This window comes from Pleurodeles waltl, chromosome 1_2, assembly GCF_031143425.1.
Source record: "Pleurodeles waltl isolate 20211129_DDA chromosome 1_2, aPleWal1.hap1.20221129, whole genome shotgun sequence".
NCBI classification, from domain to species: Eukaryota; Metazoa; Chordata; class Amphibia; order Caudata; family Salamandridae; genus Pleurodeles; species Pleurodeles waltl.
Window position 1 is genome coordinate 491,432,767 of NC_090437.1, and position 16,474 is coordinate 491,449,240.

Genomic DNA, 16,474 nt, shown 5'->3' on the forward strand with positions numbered 1-16,474 from the left:
GTGGAGCTGGGACAGTTTCAATATGGACAGGGTGACAAAGTGGGACAGTGGCTTGACAACCAGGGTGGTCTAATTTCGTGGTGGGGGTCTTGGCATCATGCTCTGTCTTGTTCCTGGACTTCAGGGACTGTTTGCGGGGTGGTTCTCCATCTGCAGGGGGTGGGGTGCTGGTGTGGTGGTCCTGTGGCGGTGCCTCCTGTCCACTAGCGCCGGCGGAGGTGGTGGTCAGTTCATCGTCCATGCTAGTGTCAGGGGCCCCTTTTAGTGCCACAGTGTCCCTCCTGGTGTTGAGTATTTCCTTCAGCACCCCTACGCTGGTGCCCAGGGCGGAGCTGATGGTTCTGAGTTCCTCCCTGAACCCCAAATACTGTTCCTCCTGCATGCGCTGGGTCTCCTGAAACTTGGCCAGGACCGTTGCCATCGTCTCCTGGGAGTGGTGGTATGCTCCCATGATGGAGGAGAGTGCCTTGTGGAGAGTGGGTTCCCTTGGCCTGTCCGCCCCCTGTCGCACAGCAGCCCTCCCAGTTCCCCTGTGTTCCTGGGCCTCCGACCCCTGGACTGTGTGTCCACTACCACTGTCCCCAGGTCCCTGTTGTTGTTGAGGTGGTGGGTTATCCTGGGTTCCCTGTAGTGGTGGACACACAGATGATTGACGTGTCCTGGGGTCGGAGGTATGGGCCCGCTGGGTGGGTGTTGTGCTGGTGTTACCAGAGGGGAGAAGGTCTGTGGTGGCCTGTGCCTGTGTGAGGGGAACCGACTGTCCCGAGGCCCACGATGGTCCGGCTGGTCATCTAGATCCGGGTGGACAGAGCTGCTGTCATCACTGTGGGCCTCTTCTGTGGGTGGAGTGGAGATGTCTGGACCCTCATGTCTGGTGACGTTGGGTAGTGGTCCTGCAGGGGTGGAAAAGCATGATTATTGCATCTGTGTGTGTCATGGTGTGCAATGGGTGGGTGACCGTGCACCCCAGTGCTGGCATTCCTGTGTGGGGGCTTGTGTGATGTTTAGGGGGTGTATGGGTATGTGCAGTGGGCATGCTTTAGTGATGGGTGTCCATGCGTTTTAGTTGCATGCAGGGCTTGGTGTTGGGATGTGTGGTTTGTGATATTGGTACATTTGTGAGGAGTTGGAGTGATGCGTGTGGGGGTGGGGGCGAGGGTGGGGGTATGTGATAGCATGAAGTTAGGGTGGGGGATGTAATAGTTAAGATTTGACTTACCAGAGTCCATTCCTCCACCGATTCCTGCAAGGCCCTCAGGATGCAGAATCTCCAAGACCTGCTCCTCCCATGATGTTAGTTGTGGGTGAGGAGGTGGGGGTCCGCCGCCAGTCCGCTGAACCACCTGGTGGTGTCTTGAGACCACGGAATGCACCTTCCCCCGTAGGTCGTTCCACCTCTTCCTGATGTCGTCCCGATTTCTTGGGTGTTGTCCCACTGCGTTGACCCTGTCGACTATACTTCGCCATAGCTCCATCTTCCTTGCAATTCAGGTGTGCTGCACCTGGAATCCAAATAGCTGTGGCTCTACCCGGACGATTTCCTCCACCATGACCCTGAGCTCCTCCTCCGAAAACCTGGGGTGTCTTTGCCGTGCCATGGGGTGGTGTATGTGATGTGTGGGGTGGTGTGTGTGGTGATATGTAGAGGTGTGTGGTGTTTTGTGCGTGGAAGTTGTGTGGGTGATGGTGTTGTGTGCCTGTGGCTGCTAGTTTGTGGATGGTGGTGTCTCTCTCTGGCCTTCTGTAAATGTGGTCGTAAAGGTTTGTGGGTGATGTGGGTGGGTGTTTTATATTGCAATGGGTGTGTGGGAGTGGTGTGTGTATGTGTATCAGGTGTGTGTATTTCGAATTGTCCAATGTGGCGGTGTTTTGTATGTGTGTGTGTATTTTGAGCTCTGCGGTGTGTACCGCCAATGGAATACCGCAGTTGAAAGACCGCCGCGTGGATTAGTGTGTCGTGATAGTGTCGGCGTATTTCTGTTGGCATGACGGTGGAGGTTTTGTTTTCGCCAGTTTATCACTGACCTTTGGTGTGGCAGACTTGTGTGGGTGTCTGAATTTTGTCGGATTCCGAGATGTGGGTCATAATAGCTGTGGTGGAATTCCGTGGCCGCAGCGGTGTGTTGGGGGTCTTCTGCACGGCGGTAAGTAGCTTTTACTGCCAATGTTGTAATGACCCCCTTGGTGTATTCGCCAATCCGGTATCCAGAGGTGAGAAGTCCAGCGCAGTACGTAACAGAGTGTGTGAGTGGGTGCGCAAGTGTCTAAGTGGGTGTGTGAGTGGGAAAAATTAATTGGAAGAGAAACAGAAAGAGAGAAAGAAAGTGGGAGAGAGTTTTTTAGGCTTTCATAGCTCATATATTTAGAATGAGATATTTTTGTTTAACAAAAAAATTTATTTATTATATTTAAAGAAAGTATATATATTTTGTATTAAAAAAAAAAGAAAAATAAATTATTCCAGATGGGCACGAACCCTCATAGTGAAGGTCTGCGACATTCACACTGAGATATGGGGGTTTTCTTTTTTTTAGACCTTTGTATTAAAAATAAAAATAAACGAAAAAAAAGTAGGGACCGCAGGAGAGCCCTTGAGGGCTTTTTTTTTATTTTATATTTTTAATACAATGCCCTTAAGGCTTCCCCCGCAGTGCCATTGCTTCAGCAAGCAGGAACCTGCTTTGACAGCAGCTCCCTGCTTGCTGAAGCATTTCCTCTCTGTCCCATTCACGCGTGCAGAGGACAGAAATGAAACTTTGGATGTTGACAGCGGGACCTGCTATCAAAACCTGAAGTGTTTTCTGTGGCTTAGTTTTCACTAATGACCGAGCTGACAAAAATCTCTGGAACGCACTTCTTAATCCAAAGAAGACATTTATTATTTCACCACGAGGTTTCTAAAAAGAGATTAGCATGTTGAAAGCACACATTTAAAAATAGTCACAGCAATGAAAAGGAAAACATACCAAAATGATTCTCCACTGCAATGTACACAGCAAATAGATGTATTTATATTATAATACAAAGCAAATAATGAAGTAAAAATGCATCACCATAGGGCCTGCCGAGTTCTTCATCTTTCTCATGCCAGCAAGCTGATGACCCCGTTCGGCTGCGAAAGAGATCTCCACCCTCATGGGAAAGATATCAGGCATCCGACGTCTAGAATCCTGATTGAGGCCACTCACACTCTCACTGTCCCACTGGGTCTTTTTATATCTTAAAAAACCAAAGGGAGCATTCTGGAAAAAAAACCTAATTTCGTAATTTAAACATGCTGGCTAGTTTCGGTCAGGGTTGAAAAGAACAGGTTGGAACTGGCCAGTTTCCCAAGGTGTCTCTCCCAAGCCTAAGCTGTTCCCTGCTGTACCATAAACATCAGTCTAGTACATCCTTATCATGCTGACTGACTAACTCCTCCATATTATGTACTAGCTCTTCGGTGATAATATGTCCTAGCTCTTCAGTGAGAAAGAGCACGAAAACAAGACAGAATGCACAGTTTACAGTGTGGAAAATTACAAGCAGCTTTAACATGGCAGTTTCTTATGCTACGATAAAGTCAATAGGCAGAATGATTCTAAGGCTAAACTGAATACGAAATGTAGTCTGTAACTGGTGAACATTGGACAGCTAGTCCAAGTGCAAAGTGGTGCAACACAATTTCAGTGGTCAAAACACATATTTCACTACACCAAGGCAGCAGTGGGACCTCATGGCACCCCCAAAAAATATAGGGCCTCATTACGACCTTGGCAGAAGTGATTACTCCGTCCCAAAAGTGATGGATATCCGTCTGCCATTTTACAAGTACCTTGGACTATAATGGAACTTGTAATACGGTGGGCGAGATATCTGTCACCCTTGGGACGGAGTAATCCTCTCCACCAAGGTCATAATGAGGCCCATAGTGTTGCCCCGGGGAGTGGTGGTCCCAGGGGCAGCGGGGAGAAATGCGCCCCCCTCCAAATAACGTGTTGCCCCAGGAGGTGGTGGTGTACGGGGCAGTGGGGGGCACATTGCCCCCCTGCATTAATTAAGAGATCGCCCCGGGGAGGTGGTGGTCTCCGGGCGCCGTGGGCTATGTGGCCCCCGCTCCAAATACAGTGGCATCCCCCATCCCATATCATTAAAGCCCTAGGGAAGTGGTGGCACTAGGGGCATCCGGAGGGGCCAGAAGACCCCCCCATATTTTTTTTAAAAAGAGTCCTCAGGACTTGGCCCACCGGGGCGCATTAAACTAACGAAGTGTGGGACAACGCACTTCTTTTTAAAAAATGTTAAGAGTAGATTCGATGATCCACAGCTTCTCTGCTCATAAAATAAAATAAAAAATGCTTTTAAGCCCGGGGAGGGGGGGGGGGGCACCACCAGAGCAGAGGGGTTAGGGTGTTCGTACCCTAGCCCCTTTTGTTTTTTTTAAACTTTTACTTTGGGATTCAGCTGAAGCTAGTCCCAAGATTGCTGACAACAGCTTCTGCTGTTGAAGTGTGATCATGCCAATTAGATCTCAGCACGAGATCGTTAGGGGTTGTGAATCCTTCGCGTCCCTAGATATACAAATTTGTTTTCACCTTAATTTCTCAAAAGCTACTGAACAGAATTACACCAAAACAAAAAACAAAAAAATACTCTTTCTGGATCAGGACCTACCTTCCTGACAAGTTTGGTGTAATTCCATCCAGTAGTTTTTGCGCTGTTCAAAATCCCTATGGAAAAATGAATGGGGAAAACGTGTTTTGGGACCCTCCATTTTTCTCGGCCCCCCCCCCTCCTGGAGAGATCACCCCGAAACTTTCCAGGCAGCAGCTGATGGTACTGGCAATTTATTTTGGAAAGTTTCATGAAGATTCGTCAAGCGGTGCCAAAGACATAGGCAAGTAAAAAAACACTTTTTGTATATAAACGTGTTCCTACCTATGACTACCTAGTGGCGACTGCCGCTAAGTGATATCCTGGATTGTCCAATAGTCTAGTTTTCACAAATGTACAAGATTGCTAGGTTTCTCTAGGTGCTGAGAGAGGTACAGCCCAAAATCCACAGCTAGGCTCTTTGCAAAAAAATGTGTCAGTTTTCAGTGGAGAAAAGTGATGTGTCCACATTGTGTTTTTGGGCATTTCCTGTTGCGGGCACTAGGCCTACTCACACAAGTGAGGTACCATTTTTATTGGGAGTCCTGGGTAACACAGAATGGCAGAACAAGTATTATTACCAATTGTCTTTCTCTGCATTTGTGCCTTTCAAATGTAAGACAGTGTGTAAGAAAGAAGTCATGTTGAGAAACGCTGTATAAGTCACATGATAGTATGGATACCCCCAAATTCAGAGTTGTGCAATTAACCACTGCTTCTAAACTCCATATCTTGTATCCGATAGGTTTGCTTGATGCCTATTATTCACTCTTTATTTTTTACCAAATGAATTGCTATATACCTGGTACACAATGAAAACCCATTGTAAGGTGCAGCTCATTTATTAGCTCTGGGTACCTTGGGTTCTTGGTGAACCTAGAAGCCCTACATATCTCTGCAACCAAAAGGGTCTTTGGGGCATAACAGTATATTGCTTTAGAAAATCTGAGATAGTTGGAAAAATGTTACAGATATAAACTGAGGCAGAAATGGCTGTTTTTTCCAACTCAAATTCAACATGTTTTTATTTCAATTGTTACTTTCTATAGGAAAACCTTAACGGATCTACACAAATGACCACTTGCTGAATTTAAAATTGTATATGTTTAGCTTTCGCGGATCCACCTTTGGTTTCACATCCATTTCTGTCACTAACTAGAAGGAGGGTGAAATCACAAAAAATCACAAAAAATAGGAAAAATGGGGTATGTCCCCGTAAAATGCTAACACTGTATTGAAAAATTTGTTTTTCTGATTCTAGTCAGCCTGTTACTGAAAGCTGGGAAGATGATGATTTTAGCCCCCCACAAAACCTTTATTGATGCCATTTGCAGGGAAAAAACAATGATTTCTTCTGCAGCACTCTTCCCCATTTTCCCCCCAAAAAACAAATTTTAGCAGTCTTTGGGCTAATTTCTCGGTCACCACCAGGGGAACCCACAAACCCTGAATACCTTAAGAATCTCCAGGATGCTGGAAAAAAGGACACAAATTTGGCATGGATAACTTGTGTGGACAAAAAAAGTTATGAGCGACTAAGCGCAAACTACCCCGAATAGCCAAAAAAAGGCTTAGCACAGGAGGGGGAAATGCTTAGCAGCGAAGGGGTTAAAGTTACAAGATGGAAATGTATGGTCTGCCATGACAGAGATAAACAATAGTTGTGCAGCACAACCAAGATGTTATGTAGTCTGTGCAGTGAGAAGCACGTGAGGGTCTCTGAGCATGCACCGGAAAACTGGTTTTCTGTTTAGTGAGAATGCTCTTTTTCCCACAAGATTGCAACGCTGGATAGTTCCCAAGCGGTTAAAGGGAGATACCTACCAAAAAGTCAGCTTGTGTACATGGGAATGCCTTGCATGGAATGAATGCAGGACATCTCTGTGAAGTTATGGGGATAGCCAAGTAAATCCATGTTGTAAGGATGGGTCTGGTCATGAAGAAAGCCGGGCGGCCAAATGGGCGATTTAAAAAGCTGAACGAAACATGTTAACCTTAGTCGATGTGGACAACATAGTATCCTTCATGCACATACCTTCTTGTTTTAATGTATTCCATAGCTCCCTAACAAGTATTAGAGGGACTAGGAGACTACTTATATTTTTGGAATTAGGATCCCATCAGAAAAAAAAGACCCAAGAAAATCAAAGTGCTTCCCTATCCACCGATCACGGGTTAAGGGTTGATCTCATCCGGGAGTATTAGACAACCGGATGAGGACTCAAAGATGAAGCATGCCATACAAATCTAATGTGGGTAAGAGTCTTTTTTAAAAAGGGCAGTCATATCCTTATGGAAAAAGAAATGTACCTTTTAAGGTTTCAATAGGGACCCTGTATCTTGTTGAAAAAAGTGTCCGTTCTCGTTTTTTGCATTTGGCACTTAACTATGGTCAGCCGTTCAGTGTACAGCTGGCTGCCTTAAAGAAACGTTGAATCAGTCATAGCTCAGGGCTGAGAACCAGTGACATTTATCAGTTGTAGGCTGCTTCAAAAGGAACTGAACTGGGCTATCATTGAAAAGTAGTGATATATAAAATTGTGGACCCTGTTTCGGTTCTGGCCGTACCTGTTTGATACCAAATTCGGAGTCTAGGCAGACCACTGACTACTCAAATAGTTGATGGCAATGAAGGGTGAGAACTTCAAACTGCTGAGATAAACTATCTTGTTCCAAGATCTAGACTTAACGGTGGAACACAAAGCTGCACAGAAGCATTGGAATATAAATGGCCTTTTCTGCCAGTTTTGCTGACCAGATTTCTCCAACGATGAAATAATGTTGTGGCTGGTCTGATAGAAATGTCCCTCATAGTAAATTGACATGTAAGAAATTGGATTATTTGGGGTGGATGACTATGAACCTCAAGGAACAATCATAAGTTCCTAGTATATGGTACTAGGGATACCCGAATCCTGGTTACAGCACTTATATTTCTCTCTGGGTGTGACAACATAAAAGCATGTCTTCCAGTCTGCCACTACATACTGGCAGAGCAGTTTTAATACTGCAAACTAATGGCAAAGCCCAAACCTCCATTTTAATATATGTCACTTCTACAGGCTTATCTAGCCCTAAGGGAGGATGCAGTATATTAAAAGATAGGACATGCATTTTTATATGTTCTACCAGTTCAAAATCCTAAATTGTTGTTTTTACTGCAGAAAATCTATTTGCCCCATTGATGAGTACACAACTGGCCTAACTTCTAAATGGGACTACTAAAGCTGGTACTGCAAAGTAATCAACATAATTGTTACACTAAACCCAACTTCATGCCCAAGTAAAATTTAATGCAACTTTTCAAGAAATGCATCTTTTAGAAGGTGGGCATAATAGTGCACTCTGGGATACCTAGGTGCCACATACTGCAAGATTTAATCATCAGGCTGGAAGGGACCTTGTAGCCCATTGGCTAGTAACTGTCATATCCCTTTAGGGCACTTTCTGGGCATATGTATAGCACCCAGACCTCCGATCGCATCTGGGCTGGTGAGAGGAATGAAGAAGGACTGACAGCTATTCCCTGGATCTAGAGAGGCTGCACCAACCAATGGACTGCACCTGCTGATCCTTGGGCTAGCAAAGACAGAACTGTGCTTGTGGTGCCTGACTCCAGGAAGAGTTGCTGTCAACCTCAGACAAATGAGATGACCTCCAACAGTCGGTCGAATGACTTCCTGTTCTAGCACCAGTGCCACAAAAGCTGAAGAAGCCTGGGCTGACAAGTAAGTAGCCAAAATAGCTAGATCGCCACTGACTGCTGACGTTCAACCAGGGAGTTCAAACTCTGATGCTCAAAAGTTGCACCCACGTCTGCTGACCCTAAAGAGTCACTGCAGTACAGTTTGGTCACCCAAGACAGACACTAGCCTTCAGCAAAGTGAACTGCTGGTTTTGCTGTGACTGTAAACTAGTAGTCTAGTGGCAACTGGACTTTTGCTGGATCCAAGAAGACTTCTAGGAACATCGACCCCTGTGGCCAAAGTCACCCTACCAAGAACGTGGACCAAGGAGTAGCTCCAGGAACCCTCCCCCTGTCAACAGAACAGCATCTTACAGCATCTTCAGCGTCCTTTATCCCTTGCATCAGGAACACTCCGTTGAAGTCTATGGCAATTCCCCCATAGAGCCAGGAAATGGACTTGAGACTGTTTTAGTGACAAGGTAACTGCCCTACAAATCTTTACTGGCCTCCTTGACCTCCTCCCTGCTGGAGTTGGTTACCCTGAGGTAGCAGAACATATCTTTACACAAGTTTACAAAGTTTCCAATGCTTCCAATAACCGTGGTAGTTAACATAGCTTGTTGGAATTTAATGTGAAAAGCAATGATTTAAGTTATTCTTAAAAATCTATATCTCTGGAACCCTCCGATGGATTGCGTTTGTTTTGGTTTCTAAAAAACTATAAAAATAAGATCTATTTTGTATAAATAAGAGTCAGATTTCTTTCATGTTGTGTGACTAATTTCATTGTTTTGGTACCTCTAAAAGTTTACTCTAGTTCCTTTGTTTAAGCCTTGCTGCTTGAATCCACAGCTACCCAGGCTTGAGCTAAAGGTTTTACAAATTAGCCTAAACTGAACTAAGATGGTATTGTGAGTGTATTACACTGCAAGGTTTCACAACCACATCATATAATATAATGCTTTCCTCACATTGGTGTGTAGCCCTGAGATCTAGAACCTGTGTTTACCTCTACCAGACAATCACTATGTTAGTAACCACCAGAGATCCACCAAGTAAATACTTAAGAAAGAGTTTTTGAAAGTTTGCCAAGTTATGATTCTCTAAGGAACCATTTAGTTAGAGTTTACCAACGTTTAGGAAAAAAGTGCACGTTTTCAAACATTTGAAAAAGATTGGTAAAAGTTTGTGAAAATGTGGAAAATATGGAGATTGGCTTGGCCACCTTGTCCACACTGAGTGTCAATGCCGTGTGGGTGCTCTATAAGTCAGGAAAATCAGATTTGGCATCTCTGCCAAGGAGGAGGACCTGGAGAAGGCCCTTGGGAGGAAACTGAGAGAGACCAAACACTACAAGAAAGTGAAATAACCCCATACAGTGGAGATGGGGTGATGGCAGCGAAGTAATAGAAGAAGGGGATGAGGGATAAAAACAAAAAATGGCCCAAAATGTCCCCAAAAGATGTCCAAGGGGGAAAACCAGAGCAACATCTCATCCCAAGTTAAAGGGCACAAGAGGGGAGGTGCTGTGTACACCAAACCGTCACCCACTAGTGACCATCCCAAAAACATTGTTAGTGTAGGGATGGGGTGGATATTGTCCCTGGGAATTGCAAAGAGTACACAGAGGTCAACTTAGTTTCTCTGGATAGGAATTAGAACCCTTGACCCACTGGCCTCCAAGCATGGAAAAGTATTGGCAGGGGCCAAGAATCAATGGGGTTGAAGAACATGCTCTGAAGGATACAGGTGCCAGCATAACCATGGTCATGGCTATGTTGGTTTCCTCAGACCAAATAATTCCTGATGAGGTGCACCAGATTGGCCGCTCTGACAATATTACAAAATCCAATACCCTAGCTGTGGTGGACATTGAATGGGGAGGGGTTACTGGCCCAAAGAAGGTAGCTGTGTCCTCTCCCATCCCAGTGGAGTGTCTGCTGAGAAAATTACCTTGAGACTACTGCCTTGGCCAGGGTGGAGACAAGGGCTCATGCAGAAATGTTGGGTCTCCCTGAGTGGACGTGTGTCTCCACTACAGCACCAAAGGCCTTGGGGAAAGGTCAAGGAATTCTGGGGTCTGGGAGAATGTCCCAGGACACTCGCATCAAGAGAAAGGGCAGGAAGGCTGGTGAGCCAACTTCCAAAAGTCCTAAGGCCCAGAAAGAGCCTAATCTTAAGGGGGAACGCCTGGTGCCTGAAGAGGAGGCTGCTTTCTTAGAAAATTTGCCACAGCTGGCAGAGCTTCAAGGAACATGAGGTCTCTTCAAGGGAGGACTTGAGTCAGGGACAAACAACTTGTGCCTCTCTTGATGGTATGAGGCAGGTGGCTGGCAGGCATATAAGGAGATGTAAGTGTTACCCTTAAGGTATACTGGGAGGAGGGAATCCTGCATAGAGAGGCAAGGGACTGGAAACATGGGCAACCAGTAGAGTGTTAGTCCCCCACAATACAGATAATTCCTCCTGAACCTGGCTCATTTCATTGCCTTTGTTGGACACCTGGGATTGACTAAAACCTTGGAAAGGTTGGTCAACATTTCTACTGACCTCAGATGTCTAAAAAGTGAAGGAGTTCTGTTGCTCCAGTGTCACCTCTCAAGCCAGTGACAAGACAGGAGGCAAGCCAAAGTCTCCCCTAACACCACTTTCTGTGGTACATACTCCCTTTGAGAGGGTGGGGATTGACATTGTTGATCCCATAGGCCTACAAACAGCCTCTGGAAACAGATTCACATTGGTGGTAGTAGACCATGTTACTAGATAACTAGAAGCAATACTCCCTAGGACAGTCACTACTCCTGCAGTAGCTAGAGCCCTCCTTGGAACCTTCACCAAGGTTGGATTCCCTAAGGAGGTCATCTCAGATAGGGGTATTAACTTTATGTCAACCTATCAGAAAACCATGTGGGATGAGTGTGGTGTGACTTATGAGTTTACCACCCCCTACCATCTCCAAGGAAATGGTCTTGTAGTAAGATTCAACAAGACCTTAAAAGGCATAATCATGGGTTTACTTGAGAAACTCAGAAGGAGATGGGATGTTTGCTTGCCATCCCTTCTGCTTGGCTACAGGGAGGTTCTTTAGAAAGGTGTGGGCTTCAGCCCCTTTGAATCACTCTTCTGACGCCCTGTAAGAGATTCACTAAGTTTGTTGAGAGAGGGATGGGAAAGACCCCTTAGGAAGCGGTTAGACCTGACAGCCTTAGGGTGGTCATCCCCCAACATTTTCCCTGCCTTCTTCCACTTTTCTGACACTGTTCTTGCTGGTTTTAGGACTCTGCACACTTTACCACTGCTAAACAGTGCTAAAGTGCATATGCTCTCTCCCTTAAACATGGTAACATTGGTTCATTCCCAATTGGCATTTTTGATTTACTTGTAAGTCCCTAGTAAAGTGTACTACATGTGCCCAGGGCCTGTAAATTAAATGCTACTAGTGGGCCAGCAGCACCAATTGTGCCACCTACATAAGTAGCCCCTTAACCATGTCTCAGGCATTCCATTGCAAGGCATGTGTGTGTAGTTTCACTGCCACTTCAACTTGACATTTAAAAGTACTTGCCAAGCTTTAAACTCCTGTTTTGTTTACATATAAGCCACCCCTAAGGTAGGCCTTCGGTAACCCTTAGGGTAGGGTGCTATGTAGGTAAAAGGCAGGACATGTACATGTGTGTTTTATATGTCCTGGTAGTGGAAATCTCCTAAAAAAAAATTCCACTATTGTGAGTCCTGATCCTTTAATAGGATGAGCATTAGGGCTACCCTCATATACTGTTTGAGTGGTAGATTCTGATCAGAAAGGGTTAACCAGGTCATATTTAGTATGGCCAGAATGGTAATACAAAATCCTGATTATTGGTGAGGTTGGATTTTATATTACTATTTTAGAAATACCACTTTTAGAAAGTGAGCATTTCTCTGCACTTAAAATATTTTTGTGCCTTACAGCCTGTCTCCAATCAATGTCTGGGCTGGTCTGGTTGACAGCTTTCTTGTGCATTTCACCCAGACAACCACAAATACTACTGGGACCCTGGAAGACAGACCAGTGCTGAAAGGGGAACTTGTGCACTTCAAAACCACTCTTTGAAGTCTCCTCTATTTCAAAGGCATTTTGGGTATATAAACTGGGTCTCTGACCCCCCCCCCAACTCAGACACTTCTGGATCCGAACCTCCAACCTGTCAAGAGGAACTGCCTGGCTGCCAAAAGGACTCATCTGGACTGTTTTGCTGAGAAGGACTGCTGTCCTGCTGTTGCCTTGCTGCCCACTGGCTTTGCTGATAAGTGCTCTCCAATGGCTTGGATTGAGCTTACCTCCTGTTTTCTGAAGTCTCAGGGTCAAAAAGACTTAATCTCTTCAGGAAACTCCTTGTGCGCTGAAAATCAACGCACAGCCTGCTGAAAATGATGGACAGCCGTTTTGCAACCAAGAAATCGCGGCACAGCTGAGCCAGAACGACGCAGCCCGGCTTCCTGAGTGAAGATGCTACACAATGCCTGCTTTGCGACCTTACATTTGACACACAGCCCTAGCAGATCAACGCACAGCCGAGCCAGAACAACGCAGCTAATTCCTAGAGTGGAAAATCAATGCAGCGCCTGCTGTGCGACAGAAAATTCGACGCATCTCCCTACTGGATTGACGCAATGCCCGTGACTTCTTCCCGCACGCCCAGGATTTCCATGCATCGTCCTCGGGTGCCAAAAAGATCCCCGCATCGCAGTGAGGACCCAAGACTGCGTGCTGAAAAACAACGCAACGCCTCTTGTAGCGTGGAAAGAGACGACACATCGTCCGTGCCGCTTTGGAAAATCTGACGCACACCCTATTTTTCCACGCATCTCCTCCTCTGCAGTCTCCGTGCGTGGTATTTTTTAAGCAAACCAGGTACTTTGTGTAAAGGCAAACAAAAATTTGGAGGGCAGCCAGGGCCTTGTTAAGGACTTATTTGACCAGAAGTCCTCAATGGCGGAATACCAAGAACAGTTGGTGTTGGTTTTGAAGCCTGTAGCACTTATGGGCCTCCAAGATAAGTGGAATGGGCCCTCTCCCATTCTGGAGAAGAATAAAGTCACCAATCTGGTGGACATGGGAACCCCAGGAAATCCTCACAGGGTTGATCATGTTAACAGGCTGAAACGAAACCATGACAGAGCAGACATTACCATGATCAGGGTGACAGGTGGAGGGGAAGAAGAAGAGAGTGAGCCTCTCCCTGACTTGTTGTAAAATAATGTCAAAGATGGATCAGTGGAGGGAGATATAACACTAACAGGCAGGCAGCAAAGGGACTGTCATCACTTGTTACAGCAGTTTGCTGGTCTGTTTTCACTGACCCCAGGTCTGACAACTTGGTGCACCCTTGATGTAGACACAGGTGACAGCTTGCCTGTCAAATGTAAGATTTACAGATTGTCGGACCAGGTCAAACCTAGTATCAACACTGAGGCTGCCAAGGTGCAAGGGTTGAGAGTGATGGAGCCCCTTTGGGCCAAAGGGAGAGAAACCTGATATGAGGTTCTGTGTGAACTACAGAGGCATACATGCGGTCAAGAAGGCTGATGCTTGCTCCAAATCCAGAGCCGAAGAACTTCTTGACAAGTTGGGGGATGTAAAGTATCTGAGCACCTTTCACCTGACTTCAGATTATTGTCAAATAGCCCTTATACAAGTAGCCTAGGAGAGGTCTGTCTTTTCTATATCTGAAGACCACAGCCAGTTTAAGGTGATATCCTCTGAGTTGGAGTGTTAGAAATGGGTTTTTTGGTTGACAGTCAGGTTACCCCCTGTTCAAGCAAGAACCCTCACTCTAGACAGGGTAAAAGAGAATCACCCTCAGCTAACCCCTGCTTACCCCTATGGCAGCTTGGCAGAGCAGTAGGCCTAACTTCAGAGTGCTAGGTGTGAAGTATTTGTACCAACACACACAGTAACTTAATGAAAACACTACAAAATGACACAACACAGGTTTAGAAAAAATAGTAATGTTTATCTAAACAAAACAAGACCAAAACGACAAAAATCCACAATACACAAGTCAAGTTATCAATTAAAAAGCCAAAAAGAGTCTTTATGTAGTTTAAAACACACACTAACACTGTTAGCATGAAAATATACCTTGGGTGCATCAAAAATACCCCCACATGGGAGAGTGTGCATCAAAAAGGGCTTGCGATGCGTCGATTTCACTCACTCACGAGACCTTGCATCGTTTCTCCTTTCGTCGGGTCGGGCGCGTCGTTTCTTCTCTCCACAGGAGAGCGATGCGTCGATCTGATCAGCACTCTCGGTTCCGGGCAGGCCTTGCGTTGTTTTTACACGCCCAGTGGTACTTGCGTCGGAAATACAACCGCACAATGATTAAAAAAACACGCAGCGCCCATTTCGATCTCCGACTCTCTGTCAGCGATGCTGCACATCATTTCTCCAGCTCTGTGCGTCGATTCTTCAGTCGCGTTGTAGGTGAGTGTCGATTACCACCAGCGAAGATGGTGCGGCATCGATTTTTCAGCCGCAGATCGGAGCCACGTTGATCTTTTCCCCGCACAGCGTTTTGTGCGTGGGTTTCTTCCTCTCAGGCTGCCAGCTTCTCCTTTCAGGGTCCCAGGAACTGGATGGGCACCACTTGGCAGAGTAGGAGTCTTTCCAGAGACTCCAGGTGCTGGCAGAGAGAAGTCCTTGCTGTCCCTGAGACTTCAAACAACAGGAGGCAAGCTCTAAATCAAGCCCTTGGAGATCCTCACAAGATGGAAGGCACCCAAAGTCCAGTCTTTGCCCTCTTACTCTGGCAGAAGCAGCAACTGCAGGATAGCTCCACAAAATCACAGGCAGGGCAGCTCTTCTTCCTCAGCTCTTCAGCTCTTCTCCAGGCAGAGGTTCCTCTTGGTTTCTAGAAGTGTTCTAAAGTATGTGGTTTTGGGTGCCCTTCTTATACCCAATTTCTCCTTTGAAGTAGGCCTACTTCAAAGTAAAGTCTCTTTTGAATGTGGAATCCTGCCTTGCCCAGGCCAGGCCCCAGACTCTCACCAGGGGGTTGGAGACTGCATTGTGTGAGGGCAGGTACAGCCCTTTCAGGTGTGAGTGACCACTCCTCCCCTCCCTCCTAGCACAGATGGCTCATCAGGATATGCAGGCTACACCCCAGCTCCTTTTGTGTCACTGTATTGGGTGAGGTGCAACCAGCTAAACAGTCAAATTGACCCAGACAGGGAATCCAAAAACAGGCAGAGTTACAGAAATGGTATAAGAAAGAAAATGCTCACTTTCTAAAAGTGGCATTTTCAAACACACAATCTCAAAATCAACTTTACTAAAAGATGTATTTTTAAATTGTGAGCTCAGAGACCCCAAACTCCACATGTCCGTCTGCTCCCAAAGGGAATCTACATTTTAATCAGATTTAAAGGTAGCCCCCATGTTAGCCTATAAGAGGGACAGGCCTTGCAACAGTGAAAAACAAATTTAGCAATATTTCATTGTCAGGACATATAAAACACATTACTATATGTCCTACCTTACCGATACACTGCACCCTGCCCTTGGGATTACCTCGGGCCTACCTTAGGGGTGCCTTACATGCAAGAAAAGGGAAGGTTTAGGCATGGCAAGTGGGTATACTTGCCAAGTCGAATTTACAGTTAAAACTGCACACACAGACACTTCAGTGGCAGGTCTTAGACATGATTACAGAGCTACTTATGTGAGTGGCACAACCAGTGCTGCAGGCCCACTAGTAGCATTTGATTTACAGGCCCTGGCACCTCTAGTGCACTTTACTAGGGACTTACTAGTAAATCCAATATGCCAATCATGGATAAGCCAATTACATACATATTTTGTAAAGGAGCACTTGCACTTTAGCACTGGTTAGCAGTGGTAAAGTGCCCAGAGTAACAAAAACAGCAAAATCAGAGTCCAGCACACATCAACGACCTGGGAAACAGAGGCAAAAAGTTAAGGGAGACCACGCCTAGGATGAAAAGTCTAACATGGAGAATACACCTTCCACCTTCTAGAGGTTGGTGAACAGAGCAGTTTCCGGCTTGGAAAGCTTCAGTGCAGCTTATCTAGATGATATTGCTGTATTTAGTTCCAATTGTGAGGATCAACTGGTCCACCTCAAGGAAGTGATTCAGGCCCTGCACCCA